The sequence below is a fragment of the Solanum lycopersicum genome, chromosome 11, assembly GCF_036512215.1.
Source record: "Solanum lycopersicum chromosome 11, SLM_r2.1".
Taxonomy (NCBI): Eukaryota; Viridiplantae; Streptophyta; class Magnoliopsida; order Solanales; family Solanaceae; genus Solanum; species Solanum lycopersicum.
The window spans coordinates 11,811,433-11,829,626 of NC_090810.1; the positions used below are offsets into that span (position 1 = coordinate 11,811,433).

An 18,194-nucleotide genomic window follows, 5' to 3' on the forward strand; every position below is an offset into this window, starting at 1 on the left:
AAAAAAGATGAATAATTTTTTAGAACATAAAAAGGTGTCATATCACATTTTTAAGAAGAGAAAATCCAAGAATGACCAAACTGAAAAGCAAAGGAAAATTACAACTAAATTTGGACTTTCAATTATCCTTTTTTTCTGCTTGCCAATGGTTGTCGGTAGTGGATTGTTTTCATGTTCTAGAGCTCATGTTCCTCTACACAATCTTAATTTTACCATCAAATTGGCAAAATAAGAGACGTAAATTGAAAACTTGTAACACATGAGATGATACCTGGTACACAATTGTTATGTCGTAAAATACCAATTAAAAATTATAGCGTGTATGCCCTGATAAAGAGGGAAAATAAGAGCACATCACACATGTGTTATTTAATAAAGATTACGTACTATATTTATTGAAAGAAACTAGTCATAGATCAAGAGTAAATTTCAACTTTTCAGATTAAGTACTCACATATACATCATTTGTAAATGATGAATTCATGACTTGTCGCAAGGAATAAGAATTGGAGAAAGAACAGGAAGAAAGGAGGTGTATTTTAGTACACAAAGGACTCGATTGTTGAGTTCCGTTAAACTGAAAATATTAGCGGCTTTTGGGTTTATTTGATGGAACAATTATCTAATATAATTATAATAATTAACCATTAAAGTCATTAAAAAATTTAAAAATGATAAGTTGAGCATCTGATCATATATTTTTTTTCTAGTCTAATTGTATTTATTGATTTAAATTTTAAATTATTTTAATTAAAAAATAAGTGAAAGGCATTTTCATAATTTCACTTTGAACTTAAAATCTTCCCACTTGTAAAAGTATATGATATGATGAATTGAAATTCAAATTGTGATTATAAAAAATAACAATATATTAAAATTATGTATAACTTACATATATCTCATAGTGTAAAACCTAAATTACATTCTATCCCTACTCTTTTCTATTTTACAAGAATTCCTTAAAAATTGTAGCATTACATTATAGTCAACTAAGACTGGTCAACGGACCGGAACCGGGTCACCGGACCGGAATGAACCGGTACCGGACCGGACCGGAATCCGTTGACCGGAATTTTGACCGGTACCGGGATGAACCGGACCGGAATTACCGGGATGGTTCATCGGTTCCGTCCCGTTCCACTATATACCGGGACGGAACCGGAATGAACCGGAACGGACCGGGATGGAACGGGACGGGATTAACGGGACGATATTTTTTAAATTACGAAAATATAATTTTTTTATTTTTTAAGTATAAATTAATAGTTTTTAAATTTATACTATAATTTTTAACTTAAGTTTATTTTAAAGATATTTTATTAATTTTTTTTTATTATTGTTAAGTTTGCAAGTAATCTAATAAAGTTTTCAAAATTTAAATCTTTTGAAGTTTATACTTTATAAGTTATTACTTATATTTATTAATATTTATTTTATAAGTTATATTTATAACTTGTATCTTGTAAATATTAAATAAATAAAATTTGTAATTTAAAAAAAGTAAATTAAATTACAAAAATTAAAAAATATCAATTTAATTTATTTAAATTTGTAACAAATTACAATTTCAATTTACAACTATTAGTAGAGTACATAGCTTACGCAGCCACCTTCTAGGAAGGGTTCTGTTTCAACTATGTCTCGAATGTAATACTAATAGTTGTATAGTCCCGTAAATCCTCTTTCTAACTCAGCTAGGGATTGATTGTGATCAACTTCTGGTCTTGGTAAAGCTCGTTGACGATCTTGAATTTCGATGCCATCGTCACTACCACATCCAATAGTTGAATCTATGAAAAGTTCAAATTGACTATCTAACTTTGGAAGTCCTTGATTTCTACGCTCAGCATTTATCCAATCTCTAAATAACACTGATATCTCCAGGCTGTCTTCTGCTAACGAATATCTGTGGTCTCCAATTTGAAATCTTGCCGCGCTGAAAGCTGCCTCCGAAGCTACTGATGATCCTTGAATTGCAAGCACATCCTTCACCATCCTACTAAGTTTTGGATATTGAGCTCCACGATTTCTCCACCAGTTCAATAGTTCCGGTATACCATTATCGTTTGTAATATCATCTGTACCCTGTTCAAGATATTTAACAAATTCACATTTATTAGAAGAGTCAAGACCAAGTTTATGTTTCACTCGTCCATGAGCACCTACTTGATTTGTAGACGTTTGAGGATTTTCAACATTATCTAAGAATGAATATTTATCATACATTTCTTTTGCAAAGTATTTTATACTATTTTGACATGTTACCAAATCAGGTTCTTCTTCAGGTTGAATATCTAAATTCTGATAAATGCATTCAACTAAAGCTTTTGTACCATATTCTTTATATTCGGGGTTGAAAAGAAGTGCAGTTAAATAAATTTGAGGAATAGGAAAAAAATATTTTTTAAATTTTGTAATCATAACTTCAATAGCAGAGGTGAATAAAGTATTTGTTTTATATTCAGAAAAAATAGATGAAATCTCACATATGTGTATTAAAATTTCAGAAATAGTAGGATAATATATTCCAGAAAAAATTTTAGTAGCATCATAAAATGATTTCAAAAATATTCTAAGTTCATTTACTTCATCCCAATCACTATCATTAATTTTAAATTCAGGATAAGCATTATGATTATTAAATAGCGTAGTAATAGGTTGTCTATATGCATAAGCAACTTCAAGCATATCATAAAAGGAATTCCATCTAGTTTTTACATGCTTCGGAACTTTTCTAAACGGAAGTTTAAATGCATTACAAAGTTCTTTAAATTGATTAATTCTACTACTACTATTCATATGAAAAATATAAAAACAAGCATTATCAATTTTATCACAACTATTTTCAAATAATTTCACACCGTCACTAACAACCAAATTTAATATATGCGCGGCACATCTAACATGAAAAGCATATTTACTAATAGGACAAAGTCTAGGTTCTAGCAAATTAATAGCATTTAAATTAGCAGAGGCATTATCTAAAGTAATACTAACGACTTTATCACAAAGACCAAAAAAATCTAAAATTTCCAACACAGTAGTAGCAATATAAATTCCGGTTTTTTTCTTTTGACAAATTTTATAACCAATAATTCTTTTTTGTAAATTCCAATTATAATCGATCCAATGCGCAGTAACAGTTAAATAATCAAAACCATTAGGACTACGACCCATATCAGTAGTAATAGCAACTCTACAATCCATTAGTTCAAAATAGGCACGTAAATATTGACAATGTTTTTCTTGAAATTCGAAAATATCTCTTTTTACCATGCTTCTTGATAAACCTTGAAAACTAGGATTATATGTTTCACGAATATAAGCAATAAAACCCGGATGTTCTCCAAAACTAAAAGGTAAACCACAAACAACAACCATTTTTGCAAAGTTTTCACGATCACGATCCTTGTTATAGGTTCGATGTGTAAGAGGACCACTTGGGTTCGAAGTATTTAACTCACTTTGAACCATATTTGATCCTCTAACCGATTCTTCAACATTACAATTTCCACCAACTTCAAGAGAAGACATATATGCAAACCACTCTTTACTATGCTTGTTAATCAAATGTTTTTTTAATCCCCCCGTTGAACCTCCCGTCCCACCAGATGTATATTTAAAATGTTGTTTACAAAGATTACATATACTAAAAGTTTTTTCTTCATTCAAATAACAAAATTTCCACACATGTGATTTTAAAGAACGTTGTACCTTGGTCTTACCTCTAGTTGGAATAATAAGGGGACGAGTAGTTCCAACCGGAGGTGGAGCTTCAATACCTATACTATTGACTGTATTGAGGTCGGCGGCGGGGCTAGTCGGTGTATCATCTAAATCTACTTCTTCATCTAAATTTAATTGTTCATCCGTTTCCACTTCTTCATTTTCTTGATTAATACCATAATATCTTTCATAGAGTTCATGGGGAGTCGGACTATCTGAATTAATATTTATAGGACCGGGACGGGAAAAACTAGTTTCATTCACATGCGTAAATTCATCTGTATTTATTCTAACAAGAGGAATTTTAGATTTAGACGAACTAGCACCTTTGTTAGTTTTTTTAACTAATTTTTTTACTGATTCTACTAGACCTTTTTTACTTCCACTTTTTTTAGAAGACTCCATGATATAAAATTATAAATTATAAAATACGAAACTTAACAAGAACAACTTACAAGTTAAATAATAAATACAAAAAATAAATATAAGATTAGAGAGTGGAACGAAGTTACCAAACGTTTGTATAAGAACAAACGATTATAATGAAAATTAAAATATTGATGTCGAAACTTGAAATTTGAAGAAGATTCCTCCTCCGAAATACACCAAATGACCAAATGATATAAGTTATACACTTATACTTATAAATATGAATGTAATTTGGAAATATATATTCTCTCAAATACTCAGATTATATTTGTAAGTTGTAAACTTGTAAATAAAATTTTTTTTACACACAACTCTAATTTATACAACAAAAAAACTAGCCGTTTTAATTTTTCCGTTTGGGGCGGGGGGGGGGGGGTGGGGGGTGGGGGGGGGTGGGGGGGGGGGGCTGCAGCTGCAGCCTGCAGTGCTTTATGCAGACTGCAGTCTGCAGTCTGCAGGGCGGGCAGGGCGGGCAGGGCGGGCAGGGGCGGGCAGGCGCGGGCAGGGCGGGCAGGCGCGGGCAGGGCGGGCAGGCGGGATTTTTGAAAAAATTTAAATTTTAAAATATAATTTATAAAAAATATAAATATAAATTATATAAAATATAAAATATAAAAAAATTAATATATATTAAATAAACCGGACCGGAACCGGAACGGACCGGACCGGAACCGGAATGAACCGGGATGAACCGGTACCGGTACACCGGTACGAAACTACGGTTCCGTCCCGTTCCGTGTACCGGTTTAGAATATCCCGGCCCGTCCCGTAGGCAACCGAAACGGGACGAACCGGAACGAACCGGAACGGTACCGGAACGGTACCGGTACGTCCCGTTCCGTTGCCCAGTCTTATAGTCAACCGGTACATAGCGTCCGATACATTAAATAATTTGACTGTTGCGCTTAAAAAGGAATTTAAATGTAAAATTAATTATCAGTCCACAAATCACGCAAAAGAAATTGATATCAATCTATTCCTATCCCTAACAGATTCAGAGAATTCGAAATTCAAATTTTCTTCTCCTCCATCTATCCCAGATCATAAAATATCCAAAATAGAAAATCCATGACGACTTCTACATGATGACTTATCGATTTTCTTTTAGATTTTTTAGATTTTAGGTGATCAATCTGAGTTATGAATGATGTAATAGCGATTGAATAGTTGTTGGAAAAACAATTTCTTTTATAAATCTGAAACTGCTATTACAACTGAATTGAATCTCAAATCCATCACTGAAACAAGAGACAAGATGACAGGAGAGATACATTATTTTGATGCTACATCCGGTAGAATTGTACCTGTCGAAGTTGAGAAAAACAGTACTCGTAAAGCAGCTTTCATCTTTGTAATAGTGAAATATAAAGTAAAGTACAACTTCAATTTTTGGTACAAGGATCTTGTAAAAAATGTACTAGATAAGTTGTTTTGTATTGTGAATTAGTATTTTTGATTTCTTGATACACAAGTCGTGATTTATTCATAATACAGTGTTAGTTACTATTTTATACATAAATATGTTGCATTATAAAAATAAGGAATAGAGATTAGGATTTTTTCTTGAAGCAACTTGCAACATGTGTTGTCCTACAAAAGCTCCAACACAATATGGATATTCCAAAGATTTCAAATGACACTGATTCACTCCACCCTCATACTGAGTTTGAGAAGCAAAAACACAAGATAAAGCGTTTTGTCCAATCACCTAATTCTAATTTTATAAGTGTCAAATGTCAAGGTTGCTTTCAAATAACAATAATTTTCAGTCACTCGCAAACCGTGGTTACATGCCCCATTTGCCAGCAAGTGCTATGCCAAACAACTGGTGGTCGCGCAAAAACTTATTGACCAATGCTCTTTTAGGGTTAAAGAGAAGGATATGTGGTCTTGGTTGATACTTGCTAGAGCTGATTTTAAGATATGCTATTTTAAACTAGGTTTTTAAAGAATGAGTTGGTCAAGAGAACTTTTCCTTTGCATAGTATTTTTTATGGCATTTTGACTATAATACTGTCCATCTTATTAATCTTTACACATTTTGAAGTAATTAATCTTCTATCCATGTTTGCTCAAAAAAAAAAGTTGCATCATATGTGTTATATGTTTAGAGTTGTATATCGTTGTGTGATAATTCTAAAGTATGTGTGAAATATTTCTTCATTTTTTAATATGTCATTGCTTATGCATATGTAATTATGAAACATTAGTATGAAATATATCATGTATTTATTCTGTATCTGAAACACGTAAATGTTGAGGACAATATGGTTTGTTGAGGTTAGTTGTAATAATTTACCTTGTATTGATTTTTTTTGAAAAGATACATAAAAGTAGCAAATTTTTAATGTATCTTGTACAAGTGCAAACAGTGAACAAAGGGAGCGTGATGACTTCTAACATCCCAGAATATATCAATAGTTAGCTTGTTGAGTCATGACAACTACCTACATTATACTTTTTGAATGAAGTTAGAATTCTATTTGGTTCTTGAGACTGTAAAAATCGGGAAATAACATCTTTTATAAATAATACATTAAGGATGATATATAAAGTAATGTATCTCTAACTTTACACAATTTCAGGTCATTTCATCTTTTTGATATTTTTGTATCAGAATCATGATATATAAATCCGACACTTATTTTTTGATATTTTGTATTAGATAATTATATAGTATCAAGTGTTATGTGTGTAAAATACTTATAATAGACAAAATGTAATCAGATACTAAAAGTATTGAAAATTACATTCAAAATAAACAATCGTTTTTTTTTATAGAAAAATTGTAAAGCTTGGAACAATGTTCTTTAAAAATAATAAACTCTCCAAAACATTATTTAATCTATCTTAAAACAAGGGAAAATGGTCACATATGCCCCTAAACTATTCAAAAAGGTCTAGATATACCCTCCTTATAATGTTTGGGACACTCATGCTCTCGTCGTCCAACTTTTGGCCCAAATAAGCCCTTATGGGCGTTAGTATGTTGGACATATCCAACTTATTTTAATTTATTTAAACGCCACATGGAATTGCCATGTCATTTTTATCTTAACACATGACATTTATATAAAAATGGAAAGGGATTCAGACTCATAAACACCTAATCCGATCCATAAATCAATCGCCCTTTTAAATAAACTATCTATGATTAATTTTTATTTTTCAGTGAATCCCGAAATTGATCAATTGATTAACAAATATAGAAAAATAAGAAAAATAAAATAAAATTAATGTCAAAAATTTAAAAATAAATATAGTAACCTTAAATCTGTCAATTTAAATATTTTAATTAAAATTTGAGTTTCGGTAAATCTCGAGAATGAGTAATTGATTAATAAAAAATATGAAGAGTATATATAAAATAAATTAACATCAAAAGTTCACAAATAAATATAGTAACCTTTAATTCTATATATTTTTTTTTTAAATTTTAGTTTTTTGACAAATTCCAAAATGAGTAATTTATTAATAAAAAATAGGAATTTTTTTAATATAATTTTTTTTGATAAATCAATTATATTTTATTTTTTAATTAATAAATTGCTCATTATCGGATTTTGTCAAAAAATAAAATAAAATGTAGAATTAAAGGTTACTGTATTTATTTGTGAAGTTTTGACGTTAATTTTTTATTTTTTTCATATTTTTCATATTTTTTATTAATCAATTACTTATTTACGAGATTTACCAAAAAAAATCAAATTTTAATTAAAATATTGAAATTGTTGGATTTAAGGTTACTATATTTATTTTTAAATTTTGGTATTAATTTTATATTATTTTTTCATATTTTTCCTATTATTTATTAATCAATTACTCATTTTTGGGATATATCGAAAAAATAAAAATTAATCAAAATTGTTAAAAATGGGTCGGGTAGATTATTTAAAAGGGGTATTGATTTATGGGTCATATTAGGTGTTTATGAGTTCAGATCACTCTCCATTTTTATATAAATGTCATGTGTTAAGGTCAAAATGACACGAATATTTCATGTGCATTTAAATAAATGAAAATGAGTTGGATATGTCCAATATACCAACTAACACCTATAAGGGCATATGTGGGCAAAAAATTGGACAGTGAGGAGTGACCCAAACTTTAAAAGGAGGGTATATCTAGATCTTTTCAAATACTTTAGGGGCATATTTGAGCATCATCCCTAAAAATAATAAAACATCAAAAGTTGTATGTGAATTGATGCAAATTTACTAATCTACATGAACCAAGTCATCATGTTGTGATGGAGTTAAATATCCCTTCAACTTTGATGAGTTATCTTTATCTTTAACATATCTCGTCTTAGCCTTGTCGAAACCATACTTCATAAAAGTGTTGCATATCTTATGCGAAGATTGTCAGCTCGAAAATCATTAAATGGAATGTTGACTTCATCACTAAAGAATTCAGCAAAGCCACTACAAACATTCCGTAACCACTACAAATATTTCATAGATACATTATTAAATTTGAACTAAAATGAAACAAAAAATGTTAATTACATGGTACACTATAATAACTACAAATTATCTTACTGTTTGGTTGATACATAATAATAAAATATAGTAACTAATACTCAATACCTTTTGATGATATTGTATCTGATAATAAATGAAACGTCATATATTCATTATATGTTATTTAAGTATCATGTTTAAACTATCGTAAAATATAATACACTGTTATGCAAGTTAAATCCCATCAAAATAATTTCTACTATATGATTTGAGACATTAATTGCAATATATTGAAAAAAAAAAAAACAAGATTATGATTTTATGTATAATTTCAGAAGATTTAAAGCAAGCCACATAACAACATGATAATGTATTGACAACAATGTATAAATTTTCACACCCCGAGTCTACACGTTGTACGTGGCTAACACTCAATGACCATTGTTGGCCTTGAGCGGAACCTTGACCTGACTTACTTAACTCAGCAGAAGACCTGAATCAATGAAATAGACTCATTCAATAACTTAAAGTAAATAAGTTGTCCAAAATGACACTTAAGTCTCAATAACAAAATATCAGCAATACAAAGATGAGGGACTCAATACTAACTCTCTGACTGTCTATGAAGCCTCTATAATACTAAAATTGATGTTGGGACAGACCCCACAACATCCTACAAGAAGAAATATTGAGAAGCAATAAATGTGTCCTCAAGAGTGCAAGGAGACTCACCACTGACTATGAGTGCTCAGCTGGATCAACGAGGCGTTGGGTAATGATGATCCTAGTTACCTACGTCTGCATCATGATACGATGTAGGCCAACTGAAATTAGTACATTGAACATACGAGTATGCGAGTTGGAATGTTAACAACAACTTAAGCTATAAAAAGAGTAAGAAGGAATACTTTCCTTGGATCTGCTGAACTCATGAATGACTTGACTTAAAATAAAGCAGTAAGACATAAGCAATACATGAAAACTTGTAAAACAATGAAAACACTTAGTTTGTTAAAGAATGCAATAACAAATTTACTTTACTTATATATGAAATAATATAGTTTCCAGGGGAGATTCTCTAACCGACAACCACCACCATTATGATCCTAAGTGATTATACAATGTCTTTCCCACTCTACTAGAATTGTCTTATACTTTGCCGTCGCATAGAACTACTTAACTTAGTGGATCAACTAGCTTACTTACGTGATCATTTTAAAAGTATGACACTTTAATACCCATGATGTCTACATGGTCTTCACGGAGACTTGAGTTAATATAAACTCGCATCCCCACATTGGTGCTCAATACTTCTCCCAAAATATACTTTATCTCATGATTTTAAAGCAACTTCTTTCTCTAGTTTGAGATAATTACTCAATGCTTATCCCAAAGGCTCATTTGAATCAGTGTTCCCTTTTATCTCATACAGAAATACATTTCTCTCCACTGCTCAAGGGAGGATTTTTTGAAACAGGAGAGTACCCGAAAAAGGTTGGGAAATCTTGGTTCAATAGTTCAATTTTTGTGGTTGTTCGAATAATAGTTTAGAGTAGAAAGCTTGTGTTGCAATATTACTATTTCCAGGCTCTTTAAAGTTCACAGTAAGAAATTTTCATTAGAATTTAAGTTTTTCTTTGAGTTCTTTGGATTATTTTAGGTTAGACGGATAGTTTTATTAGAGTGAAGATTTGTTATTTCTTGTTTAAATTTCAATGCCTTTCTTTTGTTATTTGTGACTTATTGTAGTAAGGTTTACCTTAATGTCTAAATATCAATGTCTTTCCAGACCATGATTAATTGAAGGTTTGGTTTGTTATGTGTATGATAGTGTTCACTGGTTTATTTTGTTATATGATACTTTGTCCATTGCTAAAAATGTTGCTTGATTTCCTTCCCTCTAATTGTTGAATTGTAGTTTCTGTGTTTTTTTTCCTTTTATTATATTTATTTATTTTCTTTTTTGGTTTAATAATCATTATGAGCTTTTCAAAGCGTTTCCCTTTAATATCTTCGTAGGTTGATCAAATACTAATCTTTCTTTTCTTTTTCTTTTCTCCATGAAACTCTTCTATCGAGTCCAATTGGACTCACATTCTCTCGCATACACCTCCTCTATCAAGTCCTCCTCTAAGCTCTTGACAGGAAAGCTTGATATTGTTGGGTTAAAAACACAAAGAAGACAGCAGAAACAACAGTTTAAATCATCATTAATGTTCGGGAAGATTCCACCCTAAAAGGATTTTGAAGAATAGAATTCTTAACTCAATACTTAAAAAATTTACATAGACAAAGAAGATAAAATAGTCAATTTGTAATCTATCGGTAATTAATATAGTCTACCTAATTCTATCACGGTTATTGAAGATAGATTCAATAAAGACCTTATCTATTATTGTTGTTCATCTTGTATTCCTAACATACTTAGAACAAAACTTTGAACATCTGTGTAAGACAACAAAGTTTAAGAACATTTTCACAACTAGAAAATTTAAACTAGTAGCGAAACTAGAATCAAAAACAAATTTTTAAAAAAATATACGAAATATTTTCCTTAAAAAGAATTGTTGTTTATATGTGTCTAAAGAATCTTACTGATTCCAATAAACTTTGCAGAAACACAAAGTTACCAAGTTTAATGAACCAATGACGAACAAAACAATAGAAGAACTTAAATTAATTCACAAATGTAAAATTTGTAAAACATGTACTAGAATCTAGAAAATTTTTAATAGGAAAAAGATCAAGTCCACTGAACTCAAAGTGTCCCCTTAAGGAAATTATTCCCCTCTAGTATCCAAGGTTTGCTTTGGAATATGATCTCCCAGGGTAAAATGATCTCACTCACCAGAGTATAAATACCAAAAACTTTGGCGTCAGCGAACCACTCAACGTCAGTAAAGTACACTTTGAATTCTAGATTTAGTAGTTGAAGAAAAAGTCCATAAATTATATATTGAGAGGAAATCTCTAAATTTATAGAAAAAAGGGTAGTGCGAAAAGGTTATTTATGGAAAACAAAGGGTAGTGCGAAAATGTTCTTATTGTGCCTTACTGGAAAGGTCACAAACCTCTGGAAAAGTCACAATCTTTCATAAAGGTCGTCACCTTTCATAAAAGCCTCAACTTTCCATAAGAGTCCCAACTTTTCATAAAAGTCACAATTTTTTCATAAAATCACAACTCTTCATTTTCCATTCACACCTTTTTAAAACCCAATAATTCCTCGCATGATTGGGGAATGACTCGAAGACAGAGAAACGGACAAGTATGTGTATTTTACAAGCAAGAATTAATTGCATTTGGATAAGTAGGTTTCCCCTTGGACTTTCCCTAGTGAACATATGTAAAATATACTCGGTCAGTTGGTAGATGCGATATCTTTGAACCATCGAACTTTGGTGTATACCTTGACAACCATATGTCACACAATTAACCCTTTATCATTTATGGTTCTTACGGTTGTGTTCTTTTTAGACGTGAAAGCCTCCTTGTTTTATGAGTGTATAGAGAGATGGGCTTTTGACAATCATCTTCTTTGAAGCGGCTTACACTTCACACTCACATAGGTGATTCCTAACCGTGTTATCGCGTAGATACACTATTTGGTCAATTCTGCCTAACTTAGCAAATCATTAAAACCATTAAGCTTTATTAACCCATTAACAAGTCTTAATGTTGTATCCTTGTCCTTGAGCATTGTCTTCATCATGAGAATGGATTGAGTTTGTTGACAATGCCGAACCGTCATTCACAACTTTGTTTTCTCCTTGAATCTAGCTCTTGGGGTCTCCAGTCTGCTAGATAGAGTTACCGCCATGATGACTTGTCCAAAGACATAAATTCATTCCCTTAGATGATCTTTTAACTTCCTCTCTAGTTTGGCCTTTCTGTAAGTGGATCCGACACATTATATTTTGACTTTACATAGTAAATTATGATAATTCCACTAGAGAGTAGTTTTCTAACGATATCATGTTTATGTCGTATTTGACGAGACTTTCCGTTATACGTCATGCTCCATGCCCAACCTATTGCATCTTAACTGTGAAAGTGTATGCATACTAATTCCAATGGTTTGGGCCCAAGTAGAATATCTATCAAAAATTTCCGGAGTCTTTCAACTTATTCAATGACCATATCTAGAGCACCTAGCTCAAAGAACATTGTAGAGCTAGCGATACATATCTCTTTTGAAATATTTCTAAGAGACTGCTCCTCTACCAATAGTAGATACATATCCACTAGTGAATTATACTTCATTCGTCCGATAACTCAATTTGCATCACTTCAATATTGTTGGATATTGGTATAATGCAAGACACAATTTTAAGTATTATTTTAAATGCTCCAAAACTCTATTTATTGTCATCTAATGAATTTATTTGGGATCACTTGTGAACCGACTCAGTTTAAAATAGCAAATGCTATATCTGATCGCACACACTATATGATATACATCATGCTTCCCAAAACTCTAGAAAAATCCAATTGTGAGTCACTATTGTTTTCACTCTTTTGAAATGCAAAGTTCACATATATTGGAGACTTGACAATATTGACATCCAAATATTTGAACTAGTTAAGTACCTTTTCAATGCAATGAGACCGTGAAAATGCTAAATATTATGGAGTTCTACTAATTTTTATATCTAAGATCACATTAGCAACTCCAATAATTTTCATTCCACTTGCTTTATTACATACGTTTAGTAGCATTTATGTCATTAGTGTCTCTATTGATGATCAACATATCACCAATATACAAACAAACAATGACCTTATCATTTTAATGTGAACACATTTATCACATCCATCATTCTTCAATCCATTTTCCGACATGGATTGATTAAATTATGTCATTGTTTGGGTGCTTTCATAATGTGACTTAACAGGTTCACACACTTTCTTTTATTTACCAGGAGCCACAAAACCCTCCGCTTGTTCCATGTAAATTTCTTCCTCCAATTCTACATTTAAGAAAGTTCTTTTCACATTTATTTGATGAATTTTGAGGTCATATACCACACTAATAATATTTGCATCCGAATGGATGTAATTCTAATTTCTAACGAGTATATATATAGACAAGATCAAAATCTTGTTTTTTTTTATCTAAAGCCTTTGACACAAAGTCTTACTTTATATTTTTCAACAGTTCCATCAAATGTCATTTTCCTTTTAAAGATTCACTTTGAACCCAAAGGTTTATTTTCTTGAAGAAGATTAATTAACTTCCAATATTGTTTATTGACACCATTTTTCCAAAGAATGAGTCTACAAAAGACACAGGAAATGTTACAAAATCATATTCGAAGGAAGTAAATGTCCTTTAACATTTACTAAGCCTCTGAATCTCTTTATTAAGTACATTATCTTTTTCATTTCCTAGGCCTTTTAGACCCTTCTCTAGACTACTCAAGTCTAATTTTACAGTCCACAGTCATAGGTCCTATTTTAATTCTTTTAGGAATAGAAACTTGGACTTTGACTAGATACCCCCACACTTTGAAATATTTCAAGTTGGATTTCCTTCCTTTCCATTTCTCATATGGAAAATATTGTATTCTGATCAAACAAAATTGCTTTCTTTCTAAAAAGACAAAACTTTTTATTCTTCCGTTTTGAAGTAAGGATAGTTCCTCCACACAGGTTTTGTGTAAACCCAAACTTATAAATAATGCATCCATCATTTCTTTCAACGTTCGATTTTTCATTAGATTGATGTGAATATGGCAGTAGTTTGATAGATATTCCACTTTCCAAACATATTTTTGCACTATGAGATTTATTCTCTCCATTCTTATCACTTCTTATATTTTTTCACACTTTCTAATGCAATTCTCAATAAAAATAACAAATACTTTTTTCCATCATGAGATGGTGTTAACTTCATACCACAAATGTCAGTGTAAATCAATTCTAAGGGATTAGAATTCCTTTCAACAGATTTATAAGAATGCTCAACATATTTAGATTCCACAAAAACTTGACATTTTTATTTATTGCACGCAAAGTTAGGCAAAACTTCTAAGTTGATCAATTTTCCTTACAAGGTTTTGTAATTGACATGCCCCAAGTGTTCATGTCACAAACATTGACTCAAGAAAGTAGAAACAAATAAAAATATTGAGTTCGAAAAGCTCTTCGCGAGGTAGATTTTTCCTCACTAATATTTTGTTCCTATTTCTTAGAATTTTGTGTGATACAAACATTGTTTCGATTGTCAAATGTCCTTTTCAGAAGGACATTTGCATAACTTTCAATATGATTGTTATAGAACTACCCATAAACAAAGTTTCATCGGGTTCAATAAAGACAATATAGTCCAAATGTTATTTTTACAAAAACATAACAAATAACTTTTCACCAATATTCATGTCTATGCAAATACTTTTATTATAATAGACATATCTTTTCATGAAAATCACAACATTTTAAGTGATATTTTTTTTCCATAAAAGAACACAATTATTTTGAACAAGTATATATATAATTTGGATGTTTTATACTACTCACATTATATACTAGTAATAGAGAACAACAACCACAATGCCAAATATACTCCAAGAATTTTGTGGGTATAACATAATACAAAAGTATCATTAAAATTCATATCTTTTGGTCCAAAGTTAAATTAGACACCGAGTCTAATCATAAGAAAATAACCCCCACATTTCAAATGTGATCTCAAAAATATTTTTCAATTTTTTGAAAATAATTTTTTCACATATTTTTATGTTAGAAACATTATTCTACGAAAGAATTATAGTGTAGCAATTCTCTTTAACAATGTTTACACATGTCAAACTTCATTCCATAGAGACACAAAATCACAAATTCTAAGTCACTGGTATTTTTCCTCTATCATAAATAGACATACCACTTAGTATTTTAAATACTAACAATAAGGACAAAAAAATTGTACATTTATTTCTATATTACATTGAAGTTTATAGAAAATCAAAAGTACAATACTGACTTATTATGTGAAGTTTTTATATTCTTCAAACCAATTGCATAGTCCAATTTATCAAAAGTATAAAACCACAAAAGCTTTTAGTCTACAAAAATCATACACACTAACATTTCTCATGGAGTAGAAAACTACAAAAGTCATTTTTTTCTCCAAATAGAATAACACATATTCTTTATCACATAGAAATATTTTTCTTATCAAATAGTCTTCCAACTATAACATTTTGACATACTATTTTATCAAACAAATATATGCATCTCTCATTTTTGCAAACTAAAGAATTTTAAAAGCAACAATATTTGCTAAGTAAAATTCATTCCACTACATATGGTTTGCAGATCTTTTTCAAAAGATACACATAATTAAAAAAAATCAAAGATTGTAACTCTTAGAAACTATTTTTCTCCTTAGATAATTTAATAAGAAGGTTACCTGGTAATCTTTAAACGGAATACCATAAAAATTTTCTGTTACATCCTCACTTCGACCTTGCTAAACAAAGCAACGAATTATGGAGAAGTAATGCATTCATCTTCTACTTCAATGCTAAGATTCTCTCAATCAGTACAATACAAAAAATATTAACAGTATAATAATTTCCTAAAGATTGTTGTTCATCTTGTATTCCAATCATACTTAGAACAAAACTTTTAAAATCTTTGTAAAATAACAAAGTTAAGAACATTTTCACAACTAAAAAATTAAAACTAGTAGCGAAACTAGAATTAAAAACATATTTTAAAAAAATTATACGAAATATTTTTCTTAAAAAAGAATTGTTGTTAATATGTGTCTAAAGAATCTTTCTTATTCCAACAAACTTTGCAGAAGCATGAAGTTACCAAGTTTAATGAACCAGTGAAGAACAAAAGAATAGAAGAACTGAAATTAATTCACAAATTTAAAATTTATAAAACAGGTACCAGAATCTGGAAAATTTTTAATAGGAAAAAGATCAAGTCCACTGAACTCACAGTGTCCCCTTAAGGAAATTATTCTCCTCTAGTATCCGAGGTTTGATTTGGAATATGACCTCCCCTGGTAAAATGATCTCAATCACCAGAGTATAGATACCAAAAACTCCGCTGTCAGCGAACCACTCAACGGCAGTAAAGTACACTTAGAATACTAGATTTAGTAGTTGAAGAAGAAGTCCATGAATTCTATATTAAAATGAGAGGAAATCCCTTCATCTATAGAAAACAAAGGGTAGTGCGAAAAGGTTATTTATAGAAAACAAAGAGTACTGCGAAAAGGTTCTTACTCTGCCTTACCAGAAAGGTCACAAACCTTTGGAAAAGTCACAATCTTTCAGAAAGGTCGTCATCTTTTATAAAAGTCACAACTTTCCATAAAAGTCACAACTTTCCATAAAAGTCACAACTTTCCATAAAAGTCACAACTTTTCATATTAGTCGCAACTTTTCATAAAAGTCACAACTCTTCATAAAAGTCACAACTCTTCATTTTCCATTCACATTTTTTTAAAACCCAACAATTATTATATGGTGCACAAGTTAATATAAATACTCGTAATTGAAATATTGATCGATAATTATTCACTTCACTCTTATGGAATTAGACTTAATACTTATGATGTGTTGTTGAATAGTGTAAGATTCGACACATTATCACTTGAATATATTCCGTCAGAAATATTATTGAGTTCTTTGTACAATCCTTTTATAACTACTTATGATCTCATAAGAATATACATCTAGAAACGTCATCCCAAAATAATTTAAGCTTAATCGCCAATATTTAAGGTGACATATCTCTAAATTTTTTAATGAACTATTCTTATTCTAAAAGATATGAATTTATATATATTTGATTCGGTTTACTAATTAATAAGTCTATAAAAATCACATTTTTACTATAAAAGCCCAGGTCTATATGATCTCCTAACAACGTAACTACTAACTTTATCCTAAAATATATTTAAGAATAATTACCAAAATTCAAGTTGACGTATCTATAAACTTTTAAAAGTAATTCTTATCCTAAAATACATCAGTAATTATGAAATTGGTATGCCAATTAATAAGTCCACAATTTTTTTTTACTATAAAAGCTGAATGTAATTTGTTTTTCACATCCACCATCAAGATAATTTTACACTTTTAGATAGTTTATTCCATGTCAAGCAAGGTTTCTACTTTCTAGCTTATATTTACCAGATTTTTTAATGTTTGACTTTATGAATTCACTATTATAAACTGATTTTTTTTTGGTGTAGATAAAATGAATACTTTCATCAACAATGAAGGGTTCAACAAGAAGAAAGTGATCTTAATAATGGGGGCAACAGGAACGGGAAAATCCCATCTCTCTGTTGACCTTGCCACCCATTTTCGAAGAGAAATAATCAACTCGGATAAAATGCATGTTTACAAGGGACTTGAAATTTTTACAAACAAAATCATACACACTGAGACACAAGGTGTACAACACTATTTTTTAGGTATATATGTTTATTCTCAAGAATAATTGTATCAAATGACTACCTAGATAATTTTATAGTAGTAATTATAGATTCTAGTGAAAAATATACTTTACTATTAAAAAATTATTTCTTTCAATTCTGAGAAAGGTAA

General features: G+C 30.3%; 1 pseudogene; it reads left to right on the top strand.

Moving 5' to 3' along the window:
* The first annotated feature begins 5,766 nt into the window (after window positions 1-5,766).
* LOC112940247 (small ribosomal subunit protein eS27w-like) lies at window positions 5,767-6,103 on the top strand (annotated as a pseudogene).
* Window positions 6,104-18,194: the final 12,091 nt, after the last annotated feature.